Genomic DNA, 24,124 nt, shown 5'->3' with positions numbered 1-24,124 from the left:
GGCCTCTGGATCATTCTTTTTTTTTTTAAAACATATTTTATTAATCGATTGCACAGGTGTTACAGGACCCTGAATATCAGGGTCAGCGACAGATTCACATTGTAGCATATCTCTATAGCAATCTATTTGTACATGTGTCATGCAAATATCTTGTATAAGAACAACCCCCCCCTAACTCCCCCCACCCAATACCCAGCGTCGCACCACATCCTTGGATTCCCCACCACAGCCCCAGAATCCCACAGCCGCATCCCATAGTGGTAAGCAACGTCCCCCAGGCCTCCCGTCTTGCCCAGCGCCCTTCCTTCTCGACCAGGCTTCCTACACCTCTCCACAATTAATCCTCTTCTTCCACTGGCGGCTCCAACCACAGCCCCCGGTAGTCCGCCCACTGTTTCCATATTTTATAGTGTTTGCGTGGACATCCTCGGGCTACATATATGGGTTGTCCCACCCCAGCACCTCGGCCAGACATGCAAGTACCCCCCTCCAGAATCGATCCAGCACTGGGCAGTTCCACGTAGAATGTATAAATGTCCCCTCCTCCTGACCACACCGAAGACAGTCCGGAGCAGTAATCAAGCCCGCTCGGTACAGTCTGACCCGGGTAAAGTACACTCTGTGTAAGTACTTAAATTGTATGAGGCGCAGTCTCATCGCTATAGCTGCCTACCTTGGGGCTACCAGTGAATCACCAGGGCCTGATAGATCCTGGAGATTTTTTTGGTCTCCAGATCCCCCATAAAAAGCCGCGCGTCCAACGGGCTAAACTCTGGGAGCAACGTCAGACCCTCTAGGCTGGGGGACAATGCATGTCGCAGTTGCAGATATCAAAAGGAACTGTGATTGGGGCATAGAAATTCCCTCTACAAATCCTGAAATGATTTAAGTGTCGTACCACTCATGACATTTCCCAATGTCGAGATGCCTATATCGTCCCATCCACGGAAGCCTCTCAGCGCCATCAATTCTGGGAAGCGCCCATTACTCCAGAGGGGGGTCTCTTCAGTTAAAACATTCCACCAGCCCATCCGACGCAACGCCTGCCGCCAAATCAGGAAAACCACACATGTGGCCGATGGTAGGCTATTGCGCACTGACGCCGAGTACAGGATAGCGTGTATTGTATTGGTTCCCATAAGCATCCTCTCTAGCGCATATGCTGGGTCTCCTCTACTCCATACCACCACTCATTAAGTACAAAGAGGTGCGAGGCCTGGTAGTAGGATAAGACATCGGAAGACGCAAGTCCTCCGCAATACGAGGATAGAAAACAAGTTCTGAGAGCCACTCGCACTTTGCCTCCCTCCCACAGAAACTGCCCCAACACTGAGTTCACCTGTCGGAACCATTGAGGCGGGATCGGGTATGGATAGTTTTGCAGTTGATACAGCAACTTGGGTAGTGCCACCATCTTAAAGATTGCCGCCCTGCCATACAACGTCAAAGGCATCCGAGACCAGGTCTTAAGATCTGTGCGAATCCTTTCCCATACTGGCACTACATTGCGGGCCCAAGAGAGCTCCAGGGTCTCTGAAAGGAACACCCCAAGTATTTCAGTCCTCCCACCGCCAGCGGAATATCCCGTGCCCACGCACCGGGCCGCGGGCAGTCCCCCAGCATCCACAGCGTGGATTTGGAGGGATTCATATATAATCCCGATGTTTCTCCAAAGATCTGCATGATTCGTAAGAGTCGCGGCCCCAATGTGTCTAACTCCGTGAGGAAGAACAGGACGTCGTCAGCGTATAATGCGATTCTGTCCGACACCTCCGAAGACCACTCAAAACCCCGGATCTGCGCATCGATACGCACCCACGCCGCCAATGGCTCCATGGCCAAGAGCAAACAGGTACGGGGACAGGGGGCATCCCTGTCGCGTGCCCCGTTGTATGGGAAAGACAGGAGATGTCGCCCCCGCCACCTGCACCGCCGCCATCAAGTCTGTATAGAGGAGCTGGAGATAAGACAGAAATCGCGGACCCAGATTGAGTCGGTGCAATAAGGCAAACAGATATAACCAGCTCAGGGAATCAAAGGCCCTATCCATGTCCGCCAGCAGTAATGCCGCCCCCTCCCCAGTCTGTCGAACCGCCGCCACCGCCACGTGCACCCGCCCTATATTGTGTCTAGTGGCCCTCCTAGGCATGAATCCCGCCTGATCTGGATGTATAAGAGCCGATATATGGGGCAAAAGACGATTAGCTAGTGCTTTGGCCAGGATCTTCGCCTCTACGTTGAGGAGGGAGATAGGCCGATACGAGGCCCGTTGATCTGGGGGCCGGCCAGGTTTAAGAAACACCACCACCACCTCTGCGTGTCTCCAGAAGTATACCCCTCTCCCTGGCCTCCTCCACTACAGCTCGGTAGTAAGGGGCCAGTTGTGTGTTATAGCGCTTGAAGAATTCACTCGGGAACCCATTGGGCCCAGGCACTTTCCCTGCATTAAGTTCCCCCAAGGCCGTGCTGAGCTCTTCCTCTGTCAGTGGAAGGTCCAAACGGTCTCGCGTCTCATCTGATATCTGTACAGGGGGTAGGTCAGCTAGGAATTGCTCTATGGTGGCCGCCGGCAGGCACTCCCGGGGAGCATAGAGCTCCGCGTAATAGGCAGCAAAACTGTCGGCTATGAGGGGTGGGTCCGTGATCGGAGCTACTGTATCATCTAGCAAGCGTCTGAGCATGAAAGGTGCCCTGGCATAGCCTGTAAAGCATTGTCCCGGACTTGTCCCCCCACTGATAAATCCTGCTACGCGTCGCCAGCCAAAGCTATCGGGCTTCATCCATAAGAAGGGCTGCACATGACAGTTGCGCTTGGAGCATGTGCCTCACCCACTGTCTTCCTCCCTCCTCTCTAGCTTGTCGCTCGAGTGCCTCAACGGAGGCCTCCACTCGCATCAGTTCATCCCTGCGCTTGCGGCGAGCCGCCGAGCACCAGGAAATGTCCACCCCACGTAGGGTTGGCTTCAAGGCCTCCCACAGGGATCCCACCCTTGACACCGATCCCTCATTAGAATCAAAGTAGTGGGCAATAGCTTCCCTCATGTGAGTACTATAGGCTGGATTCTGTAGGTGCCATGGTGACAAACGCCATCTAAATGAAGCCTGGGCAAAGCACTACGCTACGCTCGCGTAGTTTGCGAAGTTCGCGCAACTTCGCACTACGCAAACTGCACGTAGCACAGTGCGAACACGCGTAGCGTAGTGTTGCATAGTGCTGCGGTAATTTTTTGCTTGCTCGCGGTCCTCAACGTCAAGTTGGCGACCGCGAGCAAGCAAAATGACATCCCGGTGAGACTTTTTCCTTGTTCGCGATCAGCAACATCAAGTTGGCGATCGCGAGCATGGAAAATAAACCTCCCGGCGAGATTCCCAACGCGAGGAGGTCAGGTTTCTCATTGCGAGTGGTCGCATATGCTCGCGACCGCTCGCGATGAGAAACTACCAGTTCGCGTTGAGAAAGCTGCTGCTCGAGTAGAAATCTACTCGAGCAGCAGAAAACTACAGCTCGCACTGTGCAAGATGCCATTTTCAATGATTGCACATTGCCGGTTGCTTGTCCGCACTGTGCAATCATTGAAAACGACATCTGGCACAGTGCGAACAAGGTACTACGCAGTTCGCGAAGTGCTACGCGTAGCTCGCGTAGTGCGAACTGCACTTTGCGTAGCTTTGCGAAGTGCTACTTCGCGAACTACGCCCAGGGTTAATCTAAATGGCTGCCGCCCTCTGTCTATGGCCAGCTCAAGGGACACTGGAGAATGATCTGATAGGCCGCGGGGGAGAATTTCCGCAAGTACCACTCCACCTGCTCGCGCCCGGGGAAGAAATATATAGTCCAGCCTCGAGAAGGTGGCATGGACCGCCGAAAGATACGTATATTCCTGCCTATCTCCGTGTGCCCATCGCCAAACGTCAACCCAGTCAAGACTAGTCACTAGGGAACTGAGTTTCGTGGGGCCACCTCTCCGCTCACTACCGTCCCCCCTGCTCCGGTCTCTGGCCAGATCCATAACATCATTCCAGTCCCCTCCCACGATAGAGAGCACATCTGGCATATCTGCCCAGAGGGCCAATACCCTCTCCACAAAGGACCACTGCAAGGGGGGGGGGCGTACACACTACCCAAGATCAAGGGGACTTTCCCAATCGTACCCCTGAGGAATATATAGCGGCCCTGTGGGTCAATCCACTGCTGCGTGTGCACATATGGGACCCTACGATGAACCAGTATCGCCACCCCTCTAGACCCCCTCGCAAACCCTGCGTGAAATATCTGGTGATAGCCATATCTTTGCAAACATGGGGTCTTCCTCCCCAAGAGGTGCGTCTCCTGCAGCATAAGGATATCCGCCCGCGCCCTCTTAGCCTGATGTAGTATTGCCCCTCGCTTAATTTTATCAAGTGCCCCCCTCACATTCCAGCTTATTATGCGGAGGGTACCTGGGACTCTTGTGACCCCAACCTGTTCGCTAGCCATTGGGAATGATCCTCATCTCCCTCTCCCATAGAAAACTGCAGCTAGATGTAGGACCAATGTCGGAAACCCACCATGAAAGTACGACATGGAACCAATAACTATTCCCCCCAAACAAACCCCCCACCCCATACCTCAATAACACTGAAGCATCTGTCGCAGCGGGGCAAGCACCCACCTCCAAACCGGGGAAGTGGCACCGCCCCATCCAATGGATCCCAAACTCCCAGCCAATGTTCTTCAGGCCAGCTCCCGACCCGGACTAGCCCGGCGGAACACCAGCCCACCCCATTGTTCCCCTGACCATCACTTCTCAAGGACTATGATAAACACATTAGGGGCCCAAGAAAGCCCCCCGCCCCCAACTCCAGCCCCAAGCAGCAGAGTTACAGACATCAATGTCCATGCCCCGGGGCATCTCCTGCCACGGCCCCACCTGACCCCGAGCGCCGCCTGGAGCACGACCGTCTGTCCCCCCACCGCTGCCGTCTCTTCGAATCCTTCCAGGCCGCCTCTCCGGAAGAGGAGTCCGACTCCCTGCCAGGAGGCGTATGCACTCGTTTCCACACAGTCTCGTCAACCCACTTGAAGACCTCCTCCGGAGTATCAAAGAAGTGAGTACGGGACTGATACACTACCCGCAGGCGAGCCGGAAACAGCAGAGCATACGGTAGCTTAAGGTCTCGCAGGCGGGCCTTCGCGGTCATGAAGGACTGCCGCTGCTGCACCAGACGGGTATAGTCAGGGAATATCGAGATGCGTGCATTTTCATAGTGCAGTGGCTCTTTAGCCCGGGCCTGTTGCAGAATGGCATCCTGGTCTATATAGTTCAGGAATCTCGCTATCACAGGTCTCGATCGCGCCCCCGGTGGCGTCTTCTGCATTAACGGCCGGTGGGCCCGCTCCACCACGAAGCAACGTGACAGCGCATCCGGCGGGAGCCAACCCTCCAGCCAGTGTGTAAGGAAGCGTTCCATATTACCCGCCTCACATCCCTCCGGAAAGCCCACAAATATCAGGTTGATCCGCCGGGCCCGTCCTTCTGCGTCTTCCACCCGGAGCGCCAATCCCCGCTGCATCTTTTCCATGGATGCCATTTTTTGCTTCAGCGTGGTAACATCATCCTCAACCCCTGAGATCCGGGTCTCCGCCTCTGTGATGCGAGACACCGCAGTGCGTAGATCTTGGCACAGCAATGTAACATCCGACCCAACCGCCCCGATCTTGGCATCCAACATATCTCTGGATTGAGTTATGGCCGCCATCAGGGCCGCGTTATCCGGGATAGTCTCCGATGGGCCCCCGGCCACGCCAGCCACTGCCCCGGGACCAGTGAATTTATCAATTGGGGCAAGGTGCGCGGAGCCACCACCTTTATCCCTCTGCATGTCTTTCTCTGGGGATCTCCAACCAAATCAGTGACAGCGGGGCCTAACGCCGGAACAGCCACCCCAGGCTCAAGAAGTTCCCCCCAGGGGGCCAAGCTCCACGGACCCACGCGGAGGTAGGTTCACAGACTCGGTACAGTCCTGCCAGATGTTGGGCGACCTCCCCGAGCTCCCGGACAACGATCGACCAGGAGCCTCCAGACCGGTCGCCTTCAACGATGCCGTCCCCCAGGCCCAGGGCCACAATGCGCCACCACCACTCAGCCGATCACACCAGCAATGGCACACCACTATGGCAGTCCGCAGGGTCCCAGACGCTGCCCCGTACGTGTCGGGCGCCCCGATACCATCACACTCCGCTCCTCCTTCTAGGGGCAGCCCCCCGATCCATCGCAAGCATCACTCCTCCTCCCTGCTTACCTCCGCGGCCCGATCTGGCCGCCGCAAACGCGATCGCTGCTCCGCCCAGGCCGGCACTCGCCTCCAGAGGTAGGCCCTCGCCTCTAGTCTGCCACGAGTATCTGTCCACGTGCAGTTAGCCTCCTGCACACGGGTGAGGATCAGAACCCAGCCAGGCAGCGTCTCCGTGGCCCGCCACGTCCAGGGGGCCCCTCAGCACCGTTACTCCAGGCCGTCTCTCCACTACTCCAACTCTCAGCCAATGGGCCCCGCGTTGGTGGTCGTGGTAACTCGTAGTGCTGCTTCTCCACTAGTCCGCTGCGCCTCAGTGCGTGGCGCCGGGGCCAGTCCCTGCCATCAGGCCCTCCGCTACCGCCACCACTCTCTCGTCGTCAGGCCGGTCCCAATCAGCTGCGCACCCGACCCCCAGTGGTGCGATCGGCCCCGTCACCTCTTCCACTGCGGATCTCAGGCCACCAGCGTCACTCACCGCTGATCAGGGCCGGGCACACCACGATCCGCCGCCGCCAGGGGCCGCCCAGAGGCAGCACTCGAGTCCCCAGCTGCAGCAGCGTCCCTAGGCCCGGGCCGCGCGTGGCGCGACTCCACCGCCGGTAGCACACCCGGGCACTCAAAACTCCGTTGGTCAGCTGTGCGGGGGGGGAGATGCCCCTACACCCCCTTCCGACTCAATGTGTGGCCGGGGGGACCAGGATATGTGAGGATATTGCCGCGGGCTGGACGAAGCTCAGCTAACTTGCGTCCGCCATTGCAGCTCGCGTAACCACGTCCCCCCTCATTCTTGATGATAACCGGAAACGTGATTCTCTTCGAGGTCTCCACCGGAACAGCAACATGCCACTTTTCTGAACCCCTTGCTGACTTTCACTCTTCAAGGAATTGTGGAGTCCCACTCAACGGCTTTGGTGGCTCACCTTTTCAGGTGTGGACTGCCTGTAAGAACAACCCCAGGCACTTCCTCTTGGGATGCTTTGCCCAGTGATGCAGTATGAAGACTCTTTAATGTCTTCTGGAAAGCCAACAACTGTTTCTTGCATCTAGGTTGCTTTGCTTCTTGTGTCTCTGTGCACTTGCTTATACCTGACTGATCTTTCTCTCGCAGCACTTAAAATCACAGTGTGCTCTTGCATTTGGCTGTCACTTTGTACTTTTTGACACTGGTTTGATCTCTGCTTGGCAGCATTTCTAATTGCAGCGTTATCACTCTGTATTAGGCATGGCTCTATGTTGTGCAGTAGTGAGGTACCTTTATGTAAGGCCTGACCAGCAGGTTCACAACCAATGACATGTAGATTCTCTGTAAATACTTTTGTTTTCAACTGCTTCAAAGAGGCCAGAACTTCGCTTTGAGTCCACGTGCGTTTAGTGTCAATTATATACCCAACTAAGGCAAAAGTAGCACACACAAGCAGTTTGTCTGAACCACAGCAACCTCTCTGAGAGAGCACTGTAAATATTCAGGTTACTTATCCAGTATCTCATCACCATTTGTAGCGTCTTCCCAGCCTGGGTACACATAAATGACTGTGCCACACCGAGCTTGCTATCACACTCTTTATTCATCTGCGTGTAATGGCGAACTCAACATTCTAAAACAACCTTCCCTGCAATACATTGTCTCCATTAAGTCATAGCTCTACGAAGTTCATCAGTAGCCAAAAGGGTTCTGTCATTGTTAACTTGCAAAACGCTACATAACTGTCGACATTATATTATCAAGAAAGCATTTGAAATGATCATCACATGTGTCTACAGACATAGTACCCCTATAGGTCACTATACTCCTAAAAAGCACCAGCTTTAGGAGTGCTTTAAAATGTAGTGCAAATTCTGGGGATCATAAATTTCCTGACCCCAAAAACTTAGGGTCTGTTTAGTATGTGGAAAAAGGGGGGCTGCAGCACCTCATGTAACCCCCAGTGTACTTCTAAATATGTGGTGGTGCCCCTGCCCTTTTTGAAGCAACCACAAGGCAAGAAAAATACACAAATAAGCCTCTCCTGGGCATTATATGGTGCTCCCTCAGTGAAAGCAGTGAGTATTCAACAGTGAGTCTCCTGCTGTGTTCAGGAGCCCATGTCTTTTTCTTTTGCCTTTTCTTTTTTCTGGGGGTGCATGGTCCCACCCAGGCACCCCAACTTGCTTATTTTACATGGGGGCATCAGGAAAAGTTCACACCTGGCCTCCTTTGCTGACTCCTCACCCGGCTGGCATCCTTATCTTCTGGTGTGGGAGCCTGTGACTTTCTTCTCCCCTGCACTCCCCTTGGTCTCCGACTTCGCAGTGGGGAAAGGAACAGCTTTGCACTTTGCGATTGCAAGTGTTTAAAGTTCTTGGTACCACCCATCTGGGCGTGTCTCATGCTGTGCATTAAGACTGTTGCTGCTGATCCTCTGCTAAAATGCCAGTGACAAAGGGCTATGGAAGCCCGAAACGCGTTTGGCGAACTTTTTGATGCTGGAAGGGCAATGCTGTATGCTCCGTTTCCCTTGCAATAAAAAGGTGAAGACACGCCGTGTGTGGTACCTCAATTGGGAGCGAATTTCATTTGGATATTTAGCGGCCTGCTCGGACCGTGAGGCACCCCGCTGCGGATGTGCAGCTCCTGCGCCGGCGAACACGGGGCGCAATAGGAACGACGTGACCATTTGTTGGGGGAAAAAAAATGGGGTTCCAACCTTGCCTGGCTCCAGCAACACACAGTGGTGTATTGAAACTCTAGGGGATACAGCGGCATTGTGAAAAGAACTTCCAAAAGCACAATGCCATTGGGGCATACGCCCATTGAGGCGGGAGTTACAAGTAATGCTGCGAGTGCGTTGAGACTGTTGCTGCTGATCCTCTGCTAAAATGGGCTATGGTAGCCCGAAACGCATTTGGCGTACTTTATGATGCAGGAAGGGCAATGCTGTATGCTCCGTATTCCTTGCAATAAAAAGGTGTGGTACCTCAATTGGGAGCGAATTTCATTTGGACATATATATATATATATATATATATATATATATATATTATCTACTGGCGGTCGCCAGTAGATAGTTATAGTTAGGACCGTGTTTCCATAGGAAATCCGCAACATTCTATTTGGAATAACTTTGGCGCCGGTTGTCGAATCCTCGCGAAATTTTCAAAATAGGTGGGGCGCTCCGCTCCACTCCTACCTAGTCTCGGGGGGATTCGTCAAGCGGGGGCTGAGAAAAAAGGGGGGTCCCAAAACGCATTTTCCCCATGCAATTTTCCATAGGGACCTTTAGTCCAAGGTACAGCCCGAACGGCTGAACAGAATTATTTGAAATTTGGCAAAGAGGTAGTCCTCAGGTCAGGCATGTGCCTTTTGCATATATGGTGTCAATCTGTTCAGTAGTTCCTGAAAAAATCAAAAGTAAAATCACATACATATCTGGGCGGAGCCTAACCACACATCTCATCGTGAGATCTGATTGGCTGTCAGTACTTCATCCAAGAAGTGTTGGCAGCCATCTTGGGACCAATATACATGATAGCACCTCATTAAAAAGCATTGCAGTTAATAGAAGGTTTTAAGACTTTAGTTACATTATAAATCATTTGTTGATGGTACCATACTCATTTTAGGAATTGTGGTGTGTTCTAAGGAGATTTTACCATGTGAAAAATCCTTCTGCTGTGATATCACGAACCATGTTTGAGAGAAAACTATTTTCTCATACTTTTTCCACAGAGGTTTGGAAGGTGATCTATAAGCTAAACTGAGAGCATATTTTCTGTAAATTCACATTATCTTTCTCAGTCATGTAAGAATGAACTCTGACATTCTCAGTAAAACATGTACATCCAACAAGGGCAGAGACTGTCAGGTGATTCCTTTGTGTTCTACTGCAGCTTCCCAGAGTGCTCTAAAGAACAACTAGAGCACTAACAGTCTTACTTATGACAAACGTATGGCACACCTGAAACCATCTTGATTGGAATAAAGTGGTAACACTTAAAACATTTAATTTACAAAGGAACAAAATGAGGGGGTTCATTTTGCCATATAAATTATGATGAGTGCTGCAGAAAGAAAAACTAGGGCACATTTTGACTTCTGAAATCCTCTTTTATTTCATAAAAACATTCTGACATGCAGACTGAAACATGCACTTTGAATAGCAGCAGCAGACTTGCCTGGTGAGCAGTAGCTTTACTACAGTGATCTAATGAGCAACTAGAGTGCTATCATTCAGAATTTATGGAACATGTGTGACACATCTGAATGCCTTCTTGATGGAATCAAAGTAAAAAACTGAAAGTATTTCCTACTGAGGAGACTGCAGTAAATGAGGAAATTAGGAAACTTCATAACAAATAAATCTCCCAAGATGGCCACCAGAGACAAAAGAGCCCAAATGTAGCCCAAATATCACCCAGATGTAGCCCAAATGTAGCCCAATGACAGAAGTGTGCAAAACACTTATTTTTTGTGTATTTGCAGTTTTATATAGTGCAGACTTGTCAGGTATTGGAGTGCTTTACATGAACATTGGTTACATCACACAAGATCAAATTCATTTTGGTTGTAGACATGGGGAGATTAAGTGATTTGACCAGAATCACAGAATGTTGAGCTGAAGCAGAAACTCCAACCTGGTTCCCCAGTTGCAAAGTCTGCAACTCTGGAAGTAACCCCACACCCTCTCCCCTTGGATGCAACATTTAATCAAGTGGTCAACTGGATAAAAAAACTAAGATTACAAATAATTTAAAAGTTCTTTGTCGCTATTTGAAAACTCAAAAAATATGTCCTCATTTTAGTTTTTTAGAGCACTAACCATAATTTTGATGCAAATAAGACCCTCTCATATATGTAATTTCTAAAGGAAATGCTCTAGGCATTACTGTTTTGATTACATCAAGATGACGTCAGGCATTCCACACTTTTGTAATAAATATAGAATGTTAGCAATCTAGTTGTTAATTGGGATACTGTTGAGAGGCAGAGGCCAGGGGCACGGACTCTGAAAATTGAAGGCAGGTAGGAGAGTGCAGAGGCAACAATTTGACCACACTAGGCAGGCAGGAAGGGCAGTGGCAGCACAACAGACTATGGAGGGCAGTGGAAACGGGGGCAGGGGCAACAAACCAACAATACAGGACTGGCAAGAGAGGCTGTGGCAATATAATAGACCATTCTGGGCAGAAGGAAGAGGCAGTGGTCATACAACCATACATGCCAACAGACCCGTTTCAGCCTGGAAACGTCCAATGTTTTTAAGCTCAAATGGGCTTTACTTGATCTGTTTCCTGTCTACAATCTTCTCTTTTTCAATGTAACTCAAAGGGGAAAATCAATACCCCAGTTTTATTTCAAAATCTCCCTCTTACCAATTCAATTCAATTTATTTATTATGTTTTGGCTCTCAAAAGAGGGCCACATAGAAGTTTACAATGATAAAAGCAGAAGACAAGTACATATCAAGATTATGACATTTGAGAAACATATTTAAGTACAAAAATAACATACAATGACAGATCTACAGCAGGAAGCAATGTCAAACATCTCCAGAGGCATGTTAATAAATAGCTAAAAAACCTTTAAAAAAGTTAAAAATATAGAAACAGAACATTTCATTAGGAGGCCAATAAAGTGCTTGGAGAAAGCCGTTCAAAGTGGAAATGCCCAGACGGATACAAATAGGTTTTAACCATCTGAGACGCAATATACGGAGCGCAGGGCAGGTCAATAAAACATGCATACAATCCTGGGTACTCAGTTTACATAAATTGCACATAGGAGAAGAACCGTACCATTTGGATAAAAGTAGATTTAAAGGTACTAGGTCGTAACGTAAAAGAAACCAGAATCTACGAATACCATGCGGCAAGTTCCATGTGACATAGGGTTGGGCCAACTTCATCACATAAGAATTAAGGAGAAGGTCTACATCCCTTTTTTCACAGATTAACTTCTTATCAGACTGAAAACATAGTTCCCACTAGGCCTGTTTTAATACGAGTTTTAACTGTAAGGGAGAATACAAAAACAAGGTGTTTTCATCTAATTTTAGAAGGGTTACGGCTTTTCTAAAATTCCTTACAAGTTGTGAAAACTCTTTGAAATTACCCAGTAATTCACTTCTGAGGAGAGCTCTCATCGTCCCTAGTTCAGCTCTAGCCAGGCAGGCCACCCATTTTACTAGGGCACATAGTCCCTGTACCCAACTGCTCCTGAGACCGAAATCGAGCCTACAAGCGGCCAAAGAGCACGCAGTATTCAGAGAAGATAGGGATCTTAAGAGTTTCCCCTCAATCTTATGGCAAAAGTCCCAATATTTCACCTCTATAAGTTCTATACCATACAGTATCGTTGCGGGGATTTTAGACATGTACACCTCCAGTAAACACGAAAAGTGCCTTTTCCCCGTAGCCTGATAGAGGGAGTTTAAACCTTTGCCATGGGCGAGGGCTTTGCGTGAACTATGCTCAATATGGGGCCTCTCACTCAAGTTAGCCGTGATAATTTTCCCCAGGAAGGTATAGGAGTTAACAACCTCCAGTTTTTGGCCGCCGATATACCATCCAAAATTTACAGATCGGCACTTCTTCTTACCGGCTATGCACATAACTTTACTTTTAGATATATTAATCTTCATGCAATGGGCAGCAGCAAAAACATGAAGGGCATGTAGCCGATTTGTAAGTCCTTTAGGAGTCAAGTCTAGAATAAGGACGTCATCGGCATACATCAAGCAGGATATTGGGGTCCCCCCCATCACCGGAGCAATACCCTCACTGGCAGACAAGGCGGCGGGTAGGTCTACAGTATATAAGGAGAACAAAAGGGGAGCCAATAAACAGCCTTGTTTAAGGCCATTCAAGGACGAAATTTGATGGGAGAGCCCCCTTTCGCCCCCTTGCAAGACACTACACCAAGTCTCTGTATGGAGAGTCCGAACAAGCTCCAATAGATAAGCTGGAACACCAAGAGCTGCCAATTTTCTCCACAGCGTTCTACGATCTACTTTATCGAACGCTGTGGAGAAATCAATAAAAGCCGTATACACCACCCCCCCTCTCACCTGCACGTATTTATCAGTAACCACATGGAGAGCGGTGAGGTTATCTAAAGTACCATGCCCCCTACGGAAGCCAGTTTGTTCAAGAGGCAAGATATTCTCCTCGACCCAGTCGGAGAGGAAATTTAAAAGACATTTCGCAAAGACCTTTCCGATAGAGTCGAGGAGGGCTATCAAACGATAATTGCTGGGGCTATCCCTGGTTCCCTTCTTAAAAATTGGGACCAAGATACTTCCCCTCCAGGAGGCAGGTACCGTTTTAGACAAGAAACAGGCTTTAAACAATGGATACAGGATTTTACTCCACCTTAAAGGATCCTGCTTCAGGAGTGTCATAGGGAGTTCGTCAGGACCCATTGCCCCAGAGGCACGCATATTTTTTATAGCCATCTCAATTGCTTCCTCTGTGGGATAATTAATGAGTCCTTCGGGCGTTGCATCTAGGACAATATCTTCACCTGTAATACCATTCCCTGCATAGAGGTCCCGAATATAAGTGATCCATACCTCTTCAGCTATGGGGATGGGGCAAGGGCTTATTCTAGTACCACATCCCTTCCCAATTATTGCCCAAAATTCTCTAATCCTACCATGAACAACTGATTCCCTCAAGTTGATCCAAACTGTATCTTCCTTCTCCTTTTTTATTTTCGCCTTTAGTCTGCATCTCTTTCTTTTTAGTCTAGAAATTTCTTTTTCTCGTTCCATAACTCTATCTAGATATTGCTCACGGACTAGTTTATTTATTTCCTTGTTCAGGATGCGTAGTATACTAGGCACCACTACCCCTTTTCTAGGGCGGGAAGTCTTTTTTACATGTAAAATAATGTTTCGCATGAGTTTTTCAAAATTAACTATTTCTAGACCACGCCACTCATTTAATTCTATTAAAGTTTCACATAATATATCCTGGACCCCATTAATGGCAGAAGGATTCCAAAAACACCTTCCCGTGGAAGCGTGGAAAGCAGCGTCACTGCCGTTAAGGGACCATGGCGCAGTGGGCATGGAATTTAAAGAAATAGTTATGAGCATTACACTATGGTCGCTCAGAGATGTAGGAATAATCTTAAAATCCTGAATACACGGAAACAAGCCATAATCCGAGATTGCATAATCCAAGATAGAAGACCCAAAAGGAGATTTATGTGTAAATTTGGCAGGTACATCGGACGGGAATCTCCCATTTAATATAAGTCCCTCAACGGCCGCTAGTTCTTTTAGCAGAATCTTCCCTCTTTTGTTAGTCACTAACTTATCTGGGAAGAGGGGTAGGGGAACAAAATGCGCCTCTTCTTTAGATTTATTTCTAAAAAGTTTCAGACTAGCATTGGAAATTTTGCAGTTCAGATCTCCAACGAGAATGATATCCGGAGGGGATGGAACATTTTTAATTTGATCAATATATCGAAATACCTGCTTCAATATGAGATTAAAACGCTCTTCTGGAGGAATATACACATTAAGAATAACAATAGGTGACTTTTTAAAATTACTAAACAGATTTGCTATTGTTATAGCGTGAAAAAATTTACTTGGGTCGGTGTAATGGGAAAATCTCCACTGCAATTTATTTGATAATAGACAAGCGATTCCCCCCCTAGCGTGACCTTTCTTGGAAGGGGCAGCTGGCACTTCCAAAACATAGAAATCCTTCGAAACGTCCAGCATATTAATACACCAGGTTTCCTGTATACAAATCACATTTGCTCCTAAAGAGAATAAAAGGTCAAATTTCTCTGGGCTACTATGAATCCCTGCCGCATTCCAAGAAATAATTTTCAATGGGGTGTTAAAGATGGTGAAACAATTTGGGGTTATCTGTGGTCTTAGTAGATAAGGCACTGTGCAGCCAATTCCACCGATTATTATCCTCTATGAAGGAGGAATTCTGAGGCAGAGGGAGTGGCTTTACCTGAGAGACCGAACGTTTCCCCTTAGAGACCCAAATCTTCAGGTCTCTAAGAGGGGAGGCTACCCCATTTTGTTTATCGCCCTTTAGTGCCATCCCAAGGGAAGGGTTGGTATTACCAAGGTTAAAAATAGGGAGAACATCAATACCTGTGCGTTGAAAATTCTCAGCTTGCTGTAATATCAAATTTACAATGATAGGTGAATAAAATTTAACCCTTATACTCAAAACCCTGTCTCCACCAGACAAAGAGACTAGCTCAATGTCCCTAGATTGAATAGGGTGAAGACTTTCAATCTGGCTAAAACGCTTAAGTAGCCATGCTCTGTTTAGGGGTATATCTGCATCGAATAAAGGTAAAAAGTCTAACACGAGAGTGTCCACATGAGCCTTTGAGTTTTTTGGATGGCGCGCAGGAAGAGAGCGGTCTCCAATCTCTGGGGCAGGAGAGAAAGAAGAGGCCAAAGGGTTAAGGGGCCCAAGTTGATATAGGATTGGGGCTCTTGTCGCAGTCGATGGAGAGGAACTCGGAAGAGGGCCCTCCATTTGCGGCAAAACTTCCAAAGACATTGGTGGGCAAAATTCACTTTCCACCTTTAAAGACGTAGAAGTTGGATCCAAGTCTATTTCTTCGTTCTCCGATGCAACTAGAGAGTTTTGGAAGATTATCCGTCGTTGTCTTTTCTTCCTGTATTTTCGGATTGGTTTCCTTTTATTCCCTTTATTATTTCTATGTTTACCGTTTTTTACCTTTACCTCTTGTTTATCTTCAGAAAGTTCTTTTTTATTTTCAGACATGAAGATTGGGAATAAATCTTGAACCACTTTAGAACCGGAAATAGATTTATTTTCTTCCTCAATCTCTAGAACAGAGTTCTTAACACAATTGGGCACTGCGGTTAAAGGCTGAACTGTAGTATGAATTTCATGAACTATTGCTGCAGCCTTTATGCCAGTATCCACTATGGGCGCATTTATTTTCCCCTTTGGAGAACTGGGTTCAGCCTTGGAGGGGGAAACACTCCTCGTATCTGGTGATTTTTGTAACAATGTCTTCAGTATTTGGGTAACTGAATCCAGGATACAATCCGAGCTGCCTACAAATTTCCCCAGGAGAAATAGAATGGAGGCTAATAATTGTTCCAAAGCAATCATGGATTCTGATATCGGTTTATCACTAGCTTCAGCTGGACGACAAATACCAGAAAAATTGAGACCCGAGCTCCTGGAAACATTTAACAGATCAGACATGTCCTGTCCGTTTAACGAAGGGGTACTACTATATAACATTAGCCCAGAGGGAGTAGCACCCCCAAAAGGCTTAATAGGATCCAGAGTCTCCAAATTAGCTGTATTTACATAGCGGCCGCAAAGTTCAAGATCAATGGATAACGGTGAGGGATCCCCACCTAACCTGTCATTCAAAGTAACAGCTTGAGGCATAGGTGGTTGATTCTCTAGTTTTCCTTCAGATACAAGAACTCCGAGATTACTCTCCCCCTCCCCTTCAGGATGTACAAGGCAGGCATTCACCGCTGCTGCTGTTTGCGGTGGCGCGGTCAGCAAGGATGAGGACAAAGAGTTTGTAACAGCTTGAGTAAGATCCTCCTGAACTGCGGGGCGGAGAGCTTCCTTTACAGCAGAATTAGACTTCTTATCCATAGGAATGTCCCATAGCTCAAAGAGTTGGCATTGACCCTTCAACGGGGGATTATTCACAGATTTATTTCTTGTGCGGATGGTATCTATTTTAGCACCAGGTTTTCCTCCCACTAACCTTCCTGAACGGAGTTTTTTAGACATCTTCTGCAGACTTTTCCCACAAATCGATGTTATACAAGTAATTTACCTCCAGAAGAAAAAGTCACAAGATAGTACAAGGTTCTGTCCCGCGACGTGGATGTCAGACTGGATTTATGGCGCCTCCGGGCGCGTAATGCGACGTGCGCGCCGCTAAGCCCCCTGGGAGTAGTAGTCCTCCCCTCGGCTGCCGGTCCGATGGTAGTGCGGCAGCGGGAGGACTACGGGGCTTTAGGAGCAAGTGGCAAGCAGGTAGGGCTTACAGGCAGCAAACAGCGGGTCCTCGGGGTCCGCAAACAGTCACACCCGCTCCACCCTCGGGGTCCGCAAACAGTCACCAGTCCCCAGGGTACCACTGAACTCGAATGACACTCGAAATTCTGCCAACTACCCTGATGGGAGGGCCGAGACTGTAGAGGACCACCAGACGAAGATTAGGTACAGGGCTGCCCAGGATGGAGAGGATGTACAAAGTTCCGTCGTAATCTGCAAGTCCAAGCCTGAAATATATAGAGGGAGCAAGAGGCAGGGCCCAATGGAATGCAGCAACACTGAAGATGCAGGCCACTACGATGATCAATGAGGCAGGAATGGCGGGCAGCCGAAATGTAAAGCGAACAGTCCAAAAGACAATCAGGATAGAGTTTCACCACTTAGTCTCCAAAGAGGAGGGAGGTTGCCTACGAGTGAGGACAAGAGAGAGGCATACCAGGAGCACACGCAGTCACAAAAGTCCCCACGTTCAGAGAGGAGTTCAGGAATCCAATAACCAACAAAAAACAAACGAGCTTCCAAAGTTCGAAACTTGCCAAAGAAAGATAAGTGCAGGGGCGCCACCTGCTGGACTTTTGGAGGAAGGAATCTAGCTCTCCTTTTATGGGCTAAGACTCGGAAAGCGAGTGACAGCAATGGATTTAGAATCGCCGGCGTTCACACCTGAAAACTCCTCACGTCGTCAACAGCAGGCCAATTCCGAAAAGTATCGAGGGAGCAGCTCTACCGCTGTCAAGAGTCTCTCCAGAGACCGGGGTAGCAGGAAACAAGGCAAGAGAGGAGCGACAAGCTCCGTGAGGTTTTCCCCAGAAACCAGTCGTCACAGGTGTGCTCAGCTCACCAAGTTCAAAATGTTCGCAAGTATGGTACATTGGATCATGGTAGGCAGGAGGAATTGGGGTAGGGACATGGACTCGGATAACAGAGGACAGGAGGGACATTGAGAGGTGCACCAAACTGACCCTACAGGGCAGGCATCAGGGTTTGCAGCAGCACAATACACCACACAGGGCATGCGGGACGGGAGTGCAGCACAACAATCCATAAAAAGCAATAGGGAGGGGACAGGACCATGCACATGGACAACAGACAACAGAGGGGAAAGAGGCAATGGTAGCTAGCTGACCATAATGGACAAACAGGAGAGAAAGCTGCAGCATAACAGACCATAAAGGGCAGGAGGGACGGATCAGGGGCATTACAATGGAACCGACAAGCCAGGAGGGAGGGAATAGGGGTCTGCACATGGAAACAGAGGGCTGGGGGCAAGGGGGCAGGGCAGGAGCAGCAAGATGATCATGGAGGTCAGGCAGGATGGGCACTAGAAACAAGACACACAATGGAGAGCAACAGTGAGACTATGATGGCATACACACAGACCATGGAGGGAAGGTGGGAGGGGGTCAGGAGCAGCTAGCTGACCACACAGGGAAGGTGGGAGGGGCCATGGCAGCATAGAAGACCATGCATGGCAAGCGGGAGGGTTAGTGGCAGCACAATGGCTATGATGGGCAAGAAGGAGGGTGCAGGGGCATGCACAAAGGACCATGGAGGATAGAAGGGAGGGTCAGGACCTGGGCACAGACAAGAGAGTTCAGGGGAAGGGGCCTCACAACAGACCGCGCGGGGCAGGCAGGAGGAGCAGTTGCAGCACAACAGACCAGGGAGGGCAGAAGGGTGTGGCAGTAAAATGGACCATGGAGGACAGTAGGAAGGGGATAGGGGCATGGCATGTGGACAGGCAGGGTGGAGGTGGCAGGGACAGGTTACAGTCATCTGACAATGCTAGGCAGGTGGTAGGGGAGTGGCAGCTCAACAGAACACTCAGAGTAGATAGGAGTGGCAGGTCCATGGAACATGGTGGTCAAAAAGGATGGAGCAGGGGCATGCACAAAGACATCGGAGGGCAGGGGGAAGGAGAATAGGGGCAGCAAGCAAAGCACAGAGGCTAAGCAGGAGGTCAATGATGGGCCATAGAATTGGGCTATGGAGGGCAGGATGAGTGGACTGTTACATCATGCTAAATGCAGGGCAGTGGCAGCACATCAGACCATGCATGGCAGGAGGGAGGAGGCTAGTCCATGGATTCAGACAACAGAGGATAGGGAGGAGGTGGATGGGGCAGCAAGCTAACTGTTCATAGAAGGTGAGTCTTAGGAACTTTATTGTTTTTAAAATCAGGGGCATTTTAAGGATTTTGGGGGCCCTGGGCCAAACGTATTTTGGGGGCCCATATTTGCAACACGTTTGAATTTATGATCCAATTTCAGCTCTTTCGTGCCCCCTTTGGCAAGGTCACTGACAGTGCACAGGCACACAAGTGCAAATTCTAAATGTGCTTACATCTAATATTATGGGATTGTGAGGTGTGTTTTCAATATTGTAACACTGCAGCAGTTCACTAATATTACTGCACATAATCTCTGTGACACCCACCCATTTCTCATATGTGAAGTTTTGTTTGGATCTAAAAGAACCCTTTTTTATGCCTGTTGCATGAAACATAAACACAACATTTCTCTGCAGAATGTATGTAATAAAACTTTCATACATCACCCACATTATACATAAATTAAAGGAAAACAATATTTAAAACAATCTGTCTAAGAATTACTCAAGGTCACCAGGGCAAGACTCTCTGCAGAAAAGAGCTGGCTCTATGAGGGGGCCCCCTGAAAGGCTGGGGCCCTGGGCCAGAGCCCACTTTGCCCATACCTTAAAACGTCTCTGTTTAAAATGTGTGTCTGTGCGAACTACTTAAAATATGAACAAGTATGCAGCATAATCTCAGTTTTATTCAGGAAGAAGAGGACGTTTGGGCCTGTGACTCCGGGCTCACTTGGCAGAAACATCCCCTGACCCTCCACCCCCCCTCGCAAAATGTAATGCCCGTGAAAAGGGTAGGTGGACGCAGTGTTATATAGAACATAGTCCTGAGAGCACGATTGAAAATGAAAACTAGATATAGTATATGGTATAAACTATGCGCCAAAAAGTGTGATATAAGATGAACCGGGGCGTGAAATATAATATGCAATACATTGTGCGCAATGACAGATTCATTGGAGAGCGTGAGATAGCACAGGCACTAGCGCTTGCTATGTGATATGTGCCTTGGAGTGTAAAATGCACAGGGCAGTGTTGTGTAACCTAAGTAGTCTCTAAAGTTGTAATATAAAATATGTGCTGGGTAGTGTAACATTGCATATGCACTGTGACAAAGATATGGATCCCGGATTGTAATATGTATGGCATAGCGCTGTGCTTTATAACATAGGCATCGAGGAAGGCACGTTAGATGGGGCAATATAACCCGTGCGAAGGCAAGTGTGGCATGACATATTCACGGGGTGGTGTTACAGTGCACATGGGCTAGAGAGTGTCATAGCATACGCACTAGCTGGTGGAATACAACACAGAGGTGTGTGGCACTCGGCGGGCACTGGTGGGTGTAACACAGCATTGGGCTCAGCCAGGAGCACGCTGTGACTCTCAAGTGAGGTTTGTCTCCTTTCCAATAAAAAGTATTACACATCCGGCGGTGGATGTGTGTTTTATTAACCGTGAGGGGGTTTCTTGCATAGTTTGGTCGAATTTTTGTCTAATCCCCTTTGAATGGCTTGGTGTGCATGTGTATTAAATGTGCCCGTCAATAGCAACCCATGTTTATATAAATAAAAGACAAGGGTGTCTACTTGGAGAGTACCCACCAGCGGGGGCGCCGGGATTAGGCACGGTAGGGTGTCAGACATGTCAGAGCTTCACTAGCGGTGTGAATACATTCTACGTGGATTCATTGTATGCATAGTCGCCTTTTAATGAATATCACGCAAATCATCATGGTGATAGGTACATACGGTTTGTCCAGCATGTCCTAGGTGTTTCTATAAATATATATATTTTTTTAAAAACAAAAAACAAAGGCCGGCCCCGGGGGATGGGGTCCCCGGGGCCATAAGTGGCCTGAGGCGGGGGGCAACACAGCCCCCCTCCTAAAGAATACAAAAATAAAAAAAAGGCCATGACCTGGGTGTTGGGGTCCCCGGGGCCGATTAAGGCTTTGGGAGGGCCAAATTAATTTTTTTCAACAAAAAAAATTGGGGTGCAGGCCCTGGGGGATGGGGTCCCCAGGGCTAATAAATTAGAAAAAGAAAGGGGGCCACACAGCCCTCCTTCTTAAAAATAAATAAATAAAAGACCGGCATCGCGCCGGAGGCCACGCCCCCTCCTGGCAGCACTCTGCAAACGCGCCCCCTGGCCAGTTATAAGTTGAGGAATTAATTCCCCTTCAATACTGAGGGTCCCTAAAGGCCAACTAGCCCAACAGGTATCTCCAGTATGCACCAGGGAGCTGCGTTGCAGACAGGTGTTCTGAGGCCACGCCCCTTTTTACACCTCCATGCAACGCAGCTCTGTGGCGCTTACTGGAGGTACCTAGTGGGCTAGTTTGACCCTAGGGACCCTTAGGATTCAAGGGGACTTAATCTCTCAACTCAGAACGCTCACAGGCCCTGTGGCGCGTTTTTAAGTTGGGGAAATAATTCCCTTTCAATCCTGAGGGACCCTGGGGTCCAACTAGCCCACCAGGTGCTTCCAGTAAGCACCACTGCTCTGCGTTGCAGATAGGTGGTGCAGGCCGTGCCACTTTTTACACCTCTCTGCAACGCAGCTCAGTGGCGCTTACTGGAGGTACCTAGTGGTCTAGTTGGACCCTAGGGACCCTCAGGATTCAAGGGGACTTAATCTCCCAACTTAAAATGGCTACAGGGCGTGTTTACACAGTGGGGAAGGGAGGGGACGGGGCATGAGGTGACGTGTTCAAACACGCCCTGTGGTGCGTTTTAAGAGGTAGTTTTAATCCCCTGCCCTATTATATACTAGGGGCTTACAGAGGAGGTCATGCTAATCACAGGGGGACCCCAACACATAGTGTGCCCTAGTGTCTGTAGGTGTTTTCACTGTATTCTGAGTGTCTTTTAACATAGCACTGGCTCTAGGACTGGTTAGTCAGACTCAGTTACCACCAGTATCCGTCTGAAAAAGTTGAGGGTACAGGATGATTTTGCTACAAGGCTTGTTTCTGCTCTTCTGTTTGTTCTTTCTGCACGCTATACTTCTTCCTGCAATTTTCTTCGTCTTTGAGGACTTCTGTTGCTTCTTTCTGCATTTCTTTTTTTTCTTTCTGTGCGTTTTTCCTTCTTTCTTCACACGTCCTATCTCTGCAGGCATAGCTAGAAATTAGCATTTAAAAAACCTTTGAAATTCACTGAAAAAAACATAGGTTTCAGGCACGTTATAGCTAGGAATTAGCATTTAAAAAACCTTAGAAATTCACTGAAAAAACCATAGGTTTCAGGGGCGTTATAGTTAGCTGGACTTTTCACTTGTACAAAACCATAGAAATTCCCCCGTTATAGTTAGTTCAGCTAACTATAACTCGCGCGCCCTCAATGCACTGCTGATGACGTCACATATTACATCACTCATGACATGGTCAGTGACATCACTCATGACATGGAGAACTATTACGTGCAAAAAGAAATTGCAGCACAATACTTGCTTATCAGACTGAGGAGGTAACTATGTGTAAACATTTCAAGGAAAGTGGATATAGTGACAAAACTATTGCAGAGGCTAAATCAAGAGTTGAACAAGTAACTAGAAATGAATTGTTATACCCCCAAAGGAAAGAAGAAGACAATGAGGGTATAAGATTCATTACCACATTTTCAGGACAGGCGAATGAAGTTCGTAGAATCTTTAACAAACATTGGCAAGTATTGCTGACAGATGAACATCTAAAGAAAGACCTTGGAAGCAACCCACAAATAACATTCAGGAAAAGTCGCTCACTAAAAGATGAGCTAAGTCACAATTATGTGACAGATGGGGAGCAGGTAAAGCCCAAAGGCAAACCAGGTTTTAAGTGTTGTAGAAATTGCAAGGCCTGCAAGGGAAGTTTTGATTGTGACAGATTGGAACTACCAAATTCAAAAAGAGAATTTCAAATCAGAAAAAATCTTACATGTAATACAACATATTGTATTTATGTATTGATTTGCCCCTGTAATAAATGGTATGTGGGAAGTACGAAACATCAGGCCAAGAAGAGAGTGTTGGAACATATCCGGGCTATAAGAAATAATAACAAACAATATCCGGTAGCCCGGCATTTTTTTGCCAAACATTGTCAGGATGAGAATCAACTCTGCATGGTTGTTATTGATTCAATACATTTGGGAATGAGAGGAGGTAACAGAGAATTATCTCTTAGAAAGTTGGAGTCAAGGTACATTATAGAGCTGGTAAGTTTAGCACCTAATTATCTAAACTCGAGCGAAGAGCTGGCAATCCACTTACATGACAAATAGTGAGGTATTTAATAAGACAGGGTAGCAGATGCTTTCAGTAAATGTAATTTTAACTTTTTATACTTTCAGGTGTGGTATCTCATTATCTACTGTTTGCAAAATCGATGTGGCCTTATGTCAACTTGATTAACAACTGTGACAGAACAAGACGATTGGATATAAGAACTGATGTACACTACAAACCCACTTGGGTAGAAATTTTGTTCAGTAACAACTGATATGTTTGTTGTATTTAATTCTTTAGCCCACTTGGGTTGAATTTGACATGTTGTGTACCAGTTCATAGTGGTCATTGCTAATGAATTGATGCAAATTTGTCGCGCATATGGAATATTATGAATTCGTATAATTGCCGTCTAACAATATATTGATTGCGGCCTTCAGCTATACTAATGTTGAAAAATATGTGGGGGAAATTTCGGTGTGTGGATTTGTAACACAGTAGTTTTGCC

Source organism: Triturus cristatus, chromosome 2_1, assembly GCF_964204655.1.
Source record: "Triturus cristatus chromosome 2_1, aTriCri1.1, whole genome shotgun sequence".
In the NCBI taxonomy this organism is placed as follows: domain Eukaryota; kingdom Metazoa; phylum Chordata; class Amphibia; order Caudata; family Salamandridae; genus Triturus; species Triturus cristatus.
The sequence above is the reverse complement of the archived record's forward strand: the minus strand, read 5'-3'. Positions refer to the sequence as shown.